The 12,318-nt window shown below is 37.5% G+C and overlaps 1 protein-coding gene across 1 annotated transcript in view; it reads left to right on the forward strand.

Annotated features, from left to right (window-relative positions):
- LOC147343960 (protocadherin-15-like) overlaps window positions 1-12,318 on the forward strand; it is a 1,781,617-nt gene that overhangs the window by 1,423,090 nt on the left and 346,209 nt on the right. The window lies entirely within an intron of this gene.

Raw genomic sequence — 12,318 nt, forward strand, 5'->3', positions numbered from 1 at the left:
ATTTGTCTCATTTTTATCATTAGCTGTACTTACTACATTTTAGTGAATTGCAGGTTATCTCAAATTTCTTTTTCAATATTCTGTGTATAAATTGTAAAGAAGTAGTAATATTCTTCCTTGAAGATTTTTAGAACTCTGGAGAATAGTTAACTCTAGTACTTCTCAAAGTGACTGTGTGTGTGTGTGTGTGTGTGTGTGTATGTGTGTGTTAGTTGCTCAATCATGTCCGACTCTTTGAAACTCCATGGACTGTAGCCCACCAGGCTCCTTTGTCCATGGGATTCTGCAGGCAAGAATACTGGAGTGGGTTGCCATTTCACACCAGAATCATCTAGGTGGCTACTGAGAAATACAGATGAGCAAGATTCACTCTAGTTTTCATGGATCTTAAGCTCCATATGTAATACTTAGGTAATCAATAAAAAAAAAAGAGAAAACCCAAAAGGTTTCAGTTGCCCAGTAATGTAAAGACTACTGATCTCTACCTTCCTCTACACCTGAGACTCAGACTTAATAATCTGAAATTGCTCTCAAGCCAGGAAGGTCATGATTCTATATACTTTTTAGAGTATTGTAATGGCTCCAAATTATTACTAAAATTTATATACAATATATGTTATGTAACAATATATGACATATAATATGTTTATATAGAATATAATTTATTACATAATAGTATAGTATATAAAGAATGCTAATAAATGAATTTATGTATCTATGTATTTTAGTGTTATATATTTCAGAGGAGTAAAAAAAAGCAGTCCAAATGCCTTAACAATGTACCTAAGTCTTCATGGTCTGAATGCTTTCCTCCAAGCTTCATCCTTGGCCTTCTATTCATATATGTATGTTTCAGTCCTACTCAACCATCACTTCCAGTTACCTGAATGTGTCTTGCTCATTCCCATTTTGTCCAATTTTTTCCTTTACCTTGATGTCTTTCCCTTCTATTTATAGCTTGATTACTTTCTTTGTTCTTTAGACTTTTTTGCTTTATGAAGAAGCATTCCTTAGTAGTTTTCTGTAGATAATTCCTAGTAATTTTTTTCATCAATAAATGTTTATTGCAGGCACTCTTTTAATCATTGGGACATAGTGGTGAGGAAGAACAAGACCCTTTTACAGTGATATGAGATAGAAAACATACAAATAATAAGTAAACAAAAATGTTAATTTCAGAAATGGATCAATTTAATGGAAGGAATTAAACAGGATAATGTAATAAAGAAGATGAAGTGAGGCAAGACAGACAAAGGTTAAATTTTGTCTTCAAAGAAAACCCCAATAATGTAATACCAAAATAATACTGCCTCTCTTATGCTAAGTTCTCGGGGAAAACACTATCTGGTCACTACCTGATAACATTTCTTTCTTTTTTTAATCCCTTGTTAACTAGCAAAACTGAGATTTAAATTCGGCATTTGGGGGCAACATACTTCAAGATGAACTGAGTGAATCTTGATTACCTTAAGCTAATCATGTTAATTCCATTCCCTTTGACTATTGGTTTAGGAATAATAGTCATATAACATAATTCTTAGTCATTAGACTTAAGGAATATCTATTAACAGTTTCTGAAAATTTTTTCTCTGTTTTTACAAAGGGATAAAAGGAAGAGACATTCTTCTTGTCTTTGAGCTGTGCTGTGTGCAGATGTGACGCATGGAGCTGCTACAGCCCTCCTGTCACTTTGAAGGGACTAGTTTTAAAGCCACAGCCAATATATTAGTTGAAAGAAGGAAGGAACCTGGGCTTTTGATGGTTTTGATGAGTTCTGAAATAAACAACCTTAACAGGAGCTATCTCAATATTTCTCATGTGGTGAGATATTTAGTGAAGCCATTTTGAGTTTATTATTTTTTCTTAGCCCAAAGCATCCTAATTGACTTTTTCTTCATTAATAGTTCCTGTTCTTGCAGCCCACCAAAAACACACCAGTTTGCAGCCAATATACTATGATTACAACAGCGTGTCTTCATTAGTGTGAAATGTCTGGGAAGAAATAGTTAACTGTATGTCTCATGGCTTTTGTACACTATTTCCTATCAACCAAGAACACTTCTTATCTGATCTTTTATAAGGCTAACTCACTCTCATCATACAGGACCCAGCTCAAAATATCACCTCCTCAGAGAAAGCTTTCCTAATAGCTTAGTGTCAATAGCCTTCCAATATACACTACACACATACACCCCGCATCACAGTTCTTATTCTATAACTTGCTTTCTCTAATTACTTTTATTTTTTTTTCTAATTACTTTTAGAGCCACTATGGCCATCTAAAATTATCTTTTCTTCTTGTCCCCACTCCAAACTAAAAACCCCATTAGCAACCATCTGTCTTGTTTGCCACTCTGACACCAGCACATACCAGATATACCAGACTTGCAGTAAATATTTATTCAAAGGATAAATTATTATCTATTTTGCATAATCTAAAGTGAGAGCCGCTCAGTTGTGTCCAACTCTTTGCAACCACATGGACTATACAGTCTGTGGAATTCACTAAGCTAGAATACTGGAGTGGGTAGCCTTTCTCTTCTCCAGGGGATCTTCCCAACCCAGGGATCGAATGCAGGTCTCCCTCATTGCAGGCAGATTGTTTACCAGGAACTAATTGTTAACATCAGTTCAGTTCAGTTCAGTCACTCAGTTGTGTCCGACTCTTAGCAACCCCATGAATCGCAGCACACCAGGCCTCCCTGTCCATCTCCCGGAGTTCACTCAGACTCATGTCCATCGAGTCAGTGATGCCATCCAGCCATCTCATCCTCTGTTGTCCCCTTCTCCTCCTGCCCCCAATCCCTCCCAGCATCAGAGTCTTTTCCAATGAGTCAACTCTTCACATGAGGCGGCCAAAGTACTGGAGTTTCAGCTTTAGCATCATTCCTTCCAAAGAAATCCCAGGGCTGATCTCCTTAACAATGGACTGGTTGGATCTCCTTGCAGTCCAAGGGACTCTCAAGAGTCTTCTCCAATACCACAGTTCAAAAGCATCAATTCTTTGGCGCTCAGCTTTCTTCACAGTCCAACTCTCACATCCATACATGACCACAGGAAAAACCATAGCCTTGACTAGACGGACCTTTGTTGGCAAAGTAATGTCTCTGCTTTTGAATATGCTATCTAGGTTGGTCATAACTTTCCTTCCAAGGAGTAAGCGTCTTTTAATTTCATGGCCACAGTCACCATTTGCAGTGATTTGGGACCCCTCCCCCCAAAAATAAAATCTGACACTGTTTCTGCTGTTTCCCCATCTATTTCCCATGAAGTAGTAGAACTGGATGCCGTGATCTTTGTTTTCTGAATGTTGAGCTTTAAGCCAACTTTTTCACTCTCCACTTTCACTTTCATCAAGAGGCTTTTGAGTTCCTCTTCACTTTCTGCCATAAGGGTGGTGTCATCTGCATATCTGAGGTTATTGATATTTCTCCTGGCAATCTTGATTCCAGCTTGTGTTTCTTCCAGTCCAGCGTTTCTCATGTTGTACTCTGCATAGAAGTTAAATAAGCAGGGTGACAATATACAGCCTTGACGTACTCCTTTTCCTATTTGGAATCAGTCTGTTGTTCCATGTCCAGTTCTAATTGTTGCTTCCTGACCTGCATACAGATTTCTCAAGAGACAGGTCAGGTGGGCTGGTATTCCCATCTCTTTCAGAATTTTCCACAGTTTAATGTAATCCACACAGTGAAAGGCTTTGGCATAGTCAATAAAGCAGAAATAGATGTTTTTCTGGAACTTTCTTGCTTTTCCCATGATCCAGCAGATGTTGGCAATTTGATCTCTGGTTCCTCAGCCTTTTCTAAAACCAGCTTGAACATCAGGAAGTTCACGGTTCACATATTGCTGAAGTCTGGCTTAGAGAATTTTGAGCATTACTTTACTAGAATGTGAGATGAGTGCAGTTGTGCAGAAGTTTGAGCATTCTTTGGCATTGCCTTTCTTTGGGATTGGAATGAAAACTGACCTTTTCCAGTCCTGTGGCCACTGCTGAGTTTTCTAAATTTGCTGGCATATTGGAAATATTTCAAATCCTGAAAGATGATGCTGTGAAATTGCTGCACTCAATATGCCAGCAAATTTGGAAAACTCAGCAGTGACCACAGGACTGGAAAAGGTCAGTTTTCATTCCAATTGTTAACATAAGTTAGAAATAATGCAATGCCATCTCTACTGTATTTATTGGGTTAAGATATGCTTTCTTCAGTGATATAGAAAAGGGTAACAGTATAGACGGAACACTGAAAATGCATGTTATGTGAATGTCTTCTTCTGTGTATATGGTAGTGGGGAAAAGTTTAAAAATAGCCACAGTACATTTTATTTATATCTTGGAATTACACTTGTCATATTGATGAAATCTGTCTTTTTAACCCATTTTTCTTGAGGGCACAACTGAAATTTGTCTATTTCTAAATCCACAAACTCTGTATCCATATAGTAGATGCCTAAACTAATGGATGCATAATAAATGTTTATTTGAGGATGAATGAAAGGAAAATCTGTAAACAAGTAGATCTGAATGAATGGAGAGGAATAAGGATATTGGCCTTTATTTCTAGTCAGTTGATGGACCTAGAGATCTACATTTATCTTTACTGGGGCATTCTTTCATAGGGAGTAAAATTATGGTTTGTAGAGATAAAAGAATGACAGTTACTGTCATGTTCGTATTTAATTAGATCTGATTCTCATCTCTATAATAACATAATTGGAAATAAAAGTAAGTTTATATAGAAAAACAGCCCGCAGGGAACTGGAAAGTGTAACTAAGAAAACGATAGCAATTATGTGATGGAACCGTATCTCAAAATTGTTTGCCCTGGAGGATCAAAAGCTTACTTCTGGCATTTGCAGACTACAAAAGTTAATTTCCCTTATGTATCTCTTTTTAAAACACATTTGCTCTGCCTTTAAAATTCATATTTTATATATTTCCCTGTGAAATTCTATTTGAACATAGATTGTTATTTCTGTTTACATGCTTCTAATTTTTAATTTATGTAAATGCCAAAAAATGAAGGTTTTTAATTAGTATTTTTAATGTTATTCCTGGCATGCATATTACAGCTGCTTTGTTTTATTAAATAAGATCTCTCTGGGTGACTCTACTGTGTATTGCCATATTATTTAAATAAAAATATCTCAAGGTGTAGTTCAGGGTGTTGTAAAAAGAGTGGTGTGGCTATAATACATCCTCCAAGGGTCTAGAAATAAAATAGATTTCCCACTGAGAGAAAAATTTTAAAACAGAGTAAAATAATTCAGAACTGTGATTTGCAATTACGGTTTAAGGGTCACAATTTTTTTTTTTTTTTACTCCATTCACAACTAACCCTTCCATAACCCTCCCATTCCTAAGTAACTCAACAGATGATTTATTAGTTTCCTCTTTGGTAATCCACCTGCAATGCAGGAGATCCTGGTTCGATTCCTGGGTTGGGAAGATCTGATGAAGAAGGGATAGGGTACCCACTCCAGTATTCTTGGGCTTCCCTTGTGGCTCAGCTGGTAAAGAATCTGCCTGCAATGTGGGAGACCTGGGTTTGATCCCTGGGTTGGAAAGATCCCCTGGAGAAGGGAAAGGCTACCCACTCCAGTATTCTGGCCTGGAGAATTCCATGGACTATATAGTCCATAGAGTTGCAAAGAGTCGGACACAACTGAGCAACTTTCACTTCACTTGGTTAGTAATCTGTTGTCCAAAAGAGGGAAAATATTAGAAATAAAAGACACAATGAGCAGTGTCCAGCAAAGAGGACCTTAGATAACAGATTTTTAAGTATTATAATCAGATCATTTTCAGTGTAGACATGAGACTATCTTGGCCTGATATAAGTACATAATTATTTGAGTCCACTGTCTTCTTATTATAAGGTAGCTATCCTTGTGCATATGCATGGATCAGTCATAAAAATGTATTATCCAGGTTCCTATTTTAAGTTCTCAATTATAAACTAGTTTTCTGACTTTATATCTATTATGCTTGATTACTGTAAAAAGGAACAGGGTGATTCTGACATGTATGGTTCATGAAATACGCTTACAGGAGCACTGCCACAGAACAGCAGCTGCATCTTTCACAACTGGCAGTGTAATCAGATTATGAGCACATCTTATGTTTAGAGAGAAATTGCCAGCATGAGGGAGTATGATTCTTTCTTTAGGTCAAGGAATATATTTTATGTTGACAAAAGACAATTTTGTCAACCATCAATGAAATCTTCCAGGTTGATGCTAATGGATATCACACTCTCTTGTCTTAAAGTATCATTTCACACATTGCTAGTTTTTTTTTTTTTTTTTGAAAAGCCAATTGCTATGTATTAGAGATACAGATGTGGATATATAAGATATAGATTTTAATTTCTATAGTTAGCTATCCAGTCTGTACTTCAAAGATGTTATTCCTAGACTTTTACAGTTCTTTTCAATCAATGGTTTTTAATCCTATCTGAGTATTTATTACAAGTTTACCTGAGAAACTTTTAAAAATATTGATGCCTGGACTACACCCTGAGATATTTCTATTTGAATGATATTGCAACATGTAGTAGAGTCACTCAGAGAGATCTCATCTAATAAACTAAAGCAGCTGTAATATGCAGGTAATCTTGAGAAAAACTGCCTCAGAACTTAACAATATTTTATACCCTCTGAAAAATGGAATCTAAATTTATTTAAATGGAATCCTGTATGTAGCTGAGTCCTTTGATTCTCACTTCACTTCTTTTCTTTTTCTTCAGTTCTTATTGCTTGTCATATTTCTTACTCTTACTGCTTTAAAGCCCATCCTTTCCCCTCACCTTTACCTATGCTCAACTAATTATTCCATTTCTTTCTATTGTATTTTACTACAATAAGCTTTTCCTCTGTACTGATTATTAACCTTTGGGCTATAATCCTCCCATGCCTTAGTCTATAAACAGTTTTCCCAGATAAGACTTCATGCTACTATTTTTGTTGTTGTTTAGTCACTTAGTTCTGTCTGACTCTTTGTGACCCCTTGGACTGTAGACCACCAGGCTCCTCTGTCCTTGGAATTCTCCAGGCAAGAATACAGGAGTGAGTTGCCATTTCCTTCTCCAAGTGATTCTTTCTGATCCAGGGATCAAACTTGCATCTCCTACATTGACAGGCTAGTTCTTTACCACTGAGCCACCAGAGAAGCCTACTATAAAACACTGAATTTCCAGCTCTGATGTAGACATTTGAATTAATTGATTAATTTAGATATGTTATTAATTTATTTATGAATAATTAATGCATAGTTATAAATCTGACCTTCACTCACATCATACTACTAAAATCATACAAAATCATAAATCTAATTCATCTATCTCCAATAGTATGTATTTCTAATAGTATATAAATAAAATAGTATGTATTACTCAGTACTTAACTATGTAAAACTCTTTACACCTTTAGAGAAAATTTCTGATTCTAATCCTAGTTCTCTGCTAACTGAGGGATTTTCTTGCTGGCTTCTTATTCAGTCCTCAGTATTTCAGTATTAACATTTGCAAAAATCAATATACAGCTTTCCTCTCTTTTACCTATTCCCAAGTTTTCAGTCATTATTTCTATGAGAAGCCCAGGTACTCATGTTACCCAAATTTTTGGACAAGGCAAGGTAGACTTTTGACAGGCAGCAGAAATTTAACATATTCCAAGATAAACTGACAATATATTATCCTTCTTCCAATACAGAAACATAGACACACATATAGACTCAAATATACATGCTGCTATTATTCAATCACTAAGTCATGTACAGGTTTTTCCTGTGATGACGTATGGATGTGAGTTGGACTGTGAAGGCTGAGCGCTGAAGAATCGTTGCTTTTGAACTGTGGTGTTGGAGAAGACTCTTGAGAGTCCCTTGGACTGCAAGGAGAGCCAACCAGTCCATTTTGAAGGAGATCAGCCCTGAGATTTCTTTGGAAGGAATGATGCTAAAGCTGAAACTCCAGTATTTTGGCCACCTCATGTGAAGAGTTGACTCACTGGAAAAGACTCTGATGCTGGGAGGGATTGGGGGCAGGAGGAAAAGGGGACAACAGAGGATGAGATGGCTGGATCGCATCACTGACTCGACGGACATGAGTCTGGGTGAACTCCGGGAGTTGGTGATGGACAGGGAGGCCTGGCGTGCTGCGATTCATGGGGTCGCGAAGAATCGGACATGACTGAGCGACTGAACTGAACTGAATTGAAGTCATGTACAGTCTTCCCTGATAGCTTAGTTGATAAAGAATCCACCTGCAAGGCAGGAGACCCCAGTTTGATTCCTAAGTCAGGAATATCCACTGGAGAAGGGATAGGCTACCTACTCCATAATTTTTGGGTTTCCATTGTGGCTCAGGTGGCAAAGAATCCACCTGCAATGTGGGAGACCTGGATTCAATCCCGGGGATAGGACAATCCCCTGGAGAAGGGAAAGGTCACTCCAATATTCCAGCCTAGAGAATTCCATGGACTGTATAGGTCATGGGGTTGCAAAGAGTTAGACATGGCTGAGAGACTTTCGCTTTCACTTTCTTTCAAGTCATGTACAGTTCTTTGCAACCTGAACTGCAGCACGCCGGCATTTCTTGTCCATCACTATCTGCCTGAGTTTGCTCAAACTCATTTCCATTCAGTCAGTGATGCCATCCAACTATCTCATTCTCTGTCACTCCTTTCTCTTCCTGCCCTCAATCTTTCCTAGCATCAGGGTCTTTTCCAATGAGTCAGTTCTTGGCATCAGTTGGCCAAAGAAGTGGAGCTTCAGCTTCAGCATCAGTCCTTCCAATGAATATTCACGGTTGCTTTCCTTTAGGATTGATTGGTTTGATCTCCTTGAATCCCAAGGGACTCTCAAGAATATTCTCCAGCACCTCAGTTCAAAAGCATCAGTTCTTCAGGGCTCAACCTTCTTTATGGTCCAACTCTCACACCCATAGATGATTAGTGGAAAAGCCATAGCTTTGACTATATGGACTTGTCAGTCAAATAATATGCATCTTTGTCAGCAAAGTAATGTCTCTGCTTTTTAATACGCTGTCCAGGTTTGTCATAGCTTTTCTTCCAAAGAGCAAGTGTCTTTTAGTTTCATGTCTGTATGCCTACAGTAAGAAAAGTCAAATAAACATAACCTGTCATCTTTGGAGGCAATTATACTTTCCAGAGCCAAATTAATCTTGGATTACATAGGCTTCAGATCAGCAACCGCAGTCACGTTTATCTTCTTCCTCCTTCACCTGCATACATACAGATGATTGTCTGGTTTCTAAAGTTGCTATTTCAATATGTATACATCTGTCACCATTTCCTTTTCCATGCCTGTACATTCCCATAAATTAGGTTGCTACAGTAGACTTTGATTGACAACCTTATTTCAGCAGATTGCCCACAACACTGATACAATGATTATTCTAAAACACAGACATGAATCAGAACAGGTCCTTATTTTACTGAAGGAAGAGCCTAATCTCCACACATGCAGTCAAGAGCAGCTGTGAAATACTTCAAGTTCTTTTGTTTCACCACATGCTACATCTCTCCATGTAACCAACTTTGATACTATGTATAGAGGGTTTGTTTTGTTTAACTCCAGAATAGGATACCCATCCCATTCTACGCTTACTGACATCTCTCTCAAATTTTAAAGTTTAATCCAAATTATACCCTTTCCATTCTTTTTTACACATAATTCAAATGTTATTTTTTAGATAAAATCTTTATTTTCATAGCAAGTCAGAAAATTCATTGTTCTTTCCATCATACTTCCACATATCCAATGTATCTCCAATGCATTTTATTGTAACTTGCATTAAAGTTAGCTTTTACATCTCTTTCTACTGAGCCATAAATTTCTTTTAGTGATCTGTAACCACCTGTGATTGGCACAATGACTTCCACACAGTACAGGTTTACCAAATATTCATTGAATTTATCCCTTCAATTAATTTGCTCTCAATATTTAGAAAAAGTCTCATTCTAGAGATACACTCTGTTTGACCTAAGAATTCTCTCCACCACACACAAAATCTCCCATAACCCTTTCTCAAAAGTCCTGTAAAGCTTTCATCTTTGCCAGTTTATCTGAGTTTAGGTTGTTGGGGAGAGCATTGAAAGTTCATGCAGTTCTCAGGATTTTCTTTGACATTTGCATTCCTCGAGGCCTTTTCATGTCTTCTCTATGCATGTGTGTAGTGTCAGAGATGTGTGGAAAGCTTATCCAGCCTCTATTGGACTCTCATTTTCTGTTTATTTCTTCTAAATTTATGGCTTGTTCTCAGCTTACCAACTGGGACCACAACTTGCACTGACAGACTTGAGGCTGTTTCTCATTCAATTCTCACCATAATTGATTCTTTTATTAACTCTACATCAAATTAACTATGGCATCTCTTGAAGAACATCTGCTGCTTTTCATGGCCAGTCCCATCCTTACAAAACCCATATGCCTACTATACTTGGGGTTAAGAGTGGTAAGGGGGATAATGTGCCACTGAAATAACAAGGTCATTAGCTCCTGCTTTACCTACCTAAAGTCACAGCAATTCTTCTTGAATATTATTCCCAATTTGTCTGCTTTAGTGAATCTTTAGAGCCCTAAATATTTTTTGATATTTTTGCTTAGATTTTTACTTACTTTTTGGGGAAAACAAACTATCTGATTTACTTACATCATTGGAACCAGAAATCCTGCTTCCTAGCTCCAGTTATTTTCCATTTTAATAAAGCAATTTCAATCAGATAGTAGAGATGAGACCAGATAAATCAAATCCCTTATGATTATAAAGTTTAAGTGACAAGTAGATTAAAGGGATTATATCTGATAGACTTCCTAAAGATCTTTGGACAGAGGTTCCTAACACTGTACAGGAGGTAGTGATCAAAACCATCCCCAAGAAAAAGAAATGCAAAAAGGGAAAATGTTTGCCTGAGGAGGTCTTACAAATAGCTGAGAAAAGGACAGAAGTAAAAGGCAAAGAAGAAAAGGAAAGATATATCCATCTGAATGCAGAGTTCCAAAGAATAGCAAGGAGAGATTTTTTTTAAAGTTTCTTAAGTGATCAATGCAAAGAAATAGAGGAAAACAATATAGGATGGGAAAGACTAGAGATGTCTTCAAGAAAATCAGAGATACCAAGGGAACATTTCATGCAAAGATAGATACAATAAAGGACAGAGTCGGTATGGACCTGACAGAAGCAGAAGATACCAAGAAGAGGTGGCAAGAATACACAGAACTATACAAAAAAGATCTCAGTGATCCAGATAATCATGATGGTGTGATCACTCACCTAGAGCCAGACATCCTGGAAGCTGAAGTCAAGTGGGCTGCACTCAATATGCTAGCAGATTTGCAAAATTCAGCAGTGGCCGCAAGACTGGAAAAGATTCAGTTTTCCTTCCAATCCCAAAGAAAGGCAATATCAAAGAACTTTCAAACTACTGCACAATTACACCCATTTCACAAGCTAGCAAAGTAATGCTTAAAATTCTCCAAGCTAGGCTTCAACAGCATGTGAACCAAGAACTTCCAGATGTTCAAGCTGCATTTAGCAAAGGCAGAGGAACCAGAGATCAAATTGCCAACATCCACTGGATCAAAAAAAAAAAAAAGCTAGATAATTCCAGAAAACATCTACTTCTGCTTCATTGACTATGCTAAAGCCTTTGACTGTATGGACCACCTCAAACTCGGAAAATTCTTAAAGAGATGGAAACACTAGACCACCTTACCTGCCTCCTGAGAAACCTGTATTCAGGTCAAGATGCAACAGTTAGAACCAGACATAAACCAATGCACTGGTTCCAAATTGAGAAAAGAGTACTTCAAGGCAGTGTACTGTCACCCTGCTTATGTAACTTATATGCAGAGCACATCATGTGAAATGCCAGGTTGGATGAAGCACAAGTTGGAGTCAAGATTTCAGGGAGAAATATCAGTAACCTCAGATATGCAGAGGACACCATCCTTATGATGAAGAGGAACTAAAGGGCCTCTTGATGAAAGTGAAAAAGGACAGCAAAAAAGCTGGCTTAAAACTCAACATTCAAAAAGTTAAGATCATGGCATCCAGGGCCATCACTTCATGGCAAAGAGATGGGGAAACATGGAAACAGCGAGAGACTTTATTTTCTTGGGCTCCAAAATCATTGCAGATAGTGACCCCAGCCATGAAATTAAAAGACACTTACTCCTTGGAAGAAAAGCTAATATCAACATAGACAGAATAGAAAAAGCAGAGACATTACCTTGCCAACAAGGGTCTGTCTAGGCAAAGCTATGATTTTTCCAGTAGTCGTGTATGGATGTGA

The sequence above is a fragment of the Bos grunniens genome, chromosome 26 (genome assembly GCF_055505025.1).
Source record: "Bos grunniens cultivar Pamir isolate PY7600 chromosome 26, Bosgru_T2T1.0, whole genome shotgun sequence".
NCBI classification, from domain to species: Eukaryota; Metazoa; Chordata; class Mammalia; order Artiodactyla; family Bovidae; genus Bos; species Bos grunniens.